The sequence below is a fragment of the Chenopodium album genome, chromosome 7, assembly GCF_948465745.1.
Source record: "Chenopodium album chromosome 7, dcCheAlbu1.1, whole genome shotgun sequence".
Taxonomy (NCBI): Eukaryota; Viridiplantae; Streptophyta; class Magnoliopsida; order Caryophyllales; family Amaranthaceae; genus Chenopodium; species Chenopodium album.
The window spans coordinates 60112954-60114618 of NC_137840.1; the positions used below are offsets into that span (position 1 = coordinate 60112954).

Genomic DNA, 1665 nt, shown 5'->3' on the forward strand with positions numbered 1-1665 from the left:
TCCTGAGATCGAACGATCCTTCCATAGACAAAAGAATCTTTACAAGCAAATTCTGGCCGATTCTGGTGATAATAATAATAAGTGAGATCCTCCAACAGGTTCTAGCGATTCAGAGGTATCATCATATCCAGAATCAGAGATGACGGCTCCAAAGAAGCTTAGTGATTACTCACAACCAAAGCTTACAGATTTTCCACACCTTACTCCCACTCCAGCTCTTGATGGGGTACAGTTTGAGATTAAACCCCAATTTATAACGATGATAGAAAGGAAGCAATTTAGTGGAGCTAAGGGTGAAGACCCAAATCTTCATATTGTAGACTATTGTTAGTACTGTAATACCATCAGGCAAGCTGGGTCACACAAGACCAAATCAGGGAGATTCTCTTTCCTTTCTCTTTAACTGGAAAAGCCAAATTATGGTTTAATGGACTAAATAGAACTGCACTTGGTATAACTGACTGGGAAACTCTTGTTTTGAATTTTTATAACAAATATTATCTTGCAGAGAGAACAACTGTACTACGGAGTGCAATTCAGAACTTTGCCCAAGAAGCCGATGAAACTTTATTTGAGGCTTGGGAGAGGTTCAAGGACCTACAAAGAGAATGGCCCCACCATAATTTGGCATAATGGCAGTCAATCCAAGCCTTTAACAATGGCATTGGAAATTCGTCTAGAATAATCTTAGATTCTGCAGCTAGTGGGAGGTTTATGAATCTTAATGTTGATGATGCAGGTCAAGTCATCGAAGATATGGCGATACATAATTCCCAATATGGGAATCCTAGAGGCTTTGCTAACAAGGGGAAGCATAGTGTTGACTCTGTATCCTTTTTGCAAGCTCAATTAACCTCTATCTGCCAGAAATTAGATAATCTTAGCACTGCTAATGTAGCTAATGTTTCTGCAACTAATAATAATGCTAATGAGGCTTTCTGTGAAAATTGTGGAATTTTAGGTCATTGGGAACAAGATTGCAGGAGTTCTTTGGAGCAAGTTAATGCCTTTCAAGCTTATAGGCAAAATAACCCATACTCCAACACCTACAATCCTGGGTACCGGAATCATCCGTACCTTTCCTACCGGAGTACCAATGTTCAAAATCCACCACCACCACAAGAACCACAGGCGCCACAACAACAACAGCAGAAATATTACCACCCCAATGCTGGCCAGAAGAACCAACCACAACCACCCTCCTCATCTTCCGACCCTGCTTTGGTCGAAATTAGAGCGATGCTGGTTAATATGCAGAAGCACATGGAGAGTAGAGATGCCCAAATTGATTCAATTCTAGCACACAATAAAATTATAGATAATCAAGTTGCGCAACTTTCCGCTACTCTACAAGCCCGTCAACCGAGAGTCCTGCCAGCACAGCCGACCAGGCCTATGGATCAAGCCTATGCAATTACTCTAAGGAGTGGTTCAAACTATGAATGGCCCCCTATGCCCAGAGATGATGAACCCGTTTTATTAAATAATGCTAATCTTGATTCCGTTAAACCTGACAATGTAGCTAATAGCCCCGCATGGCTAAAGAGTAATACTAATATATCTGATTTTACATTGCAGGGTACGACTCCAGGGAAGATAGCTGCTCCAGATAAGAGCAATAATGCTCCAAAACCAGTTATCAAACTTCCATTCCCTAATCGTCAC

At 41.2% G+C, this 1665-nt stretch overlaps 1 non-coding gene across 1 annotated transcript; it reads right to left on the bottom strand.

The window, feature by feature from the left end:
- Positions 1-519: 519 nt before the first annotated feature.
- On the bottom strand, positions 520-626 carry LOC145641308 (small nucleolar RNA R71). Its single transcript, XR_014115352.1, has one exon. It is a non-coding gene; the product is annotated as a small nucleolar RNA R71 (small nucleolar RNA).
- Between the last annotated feature and the right edge of the window lie 1039 nt (positions 627-1665).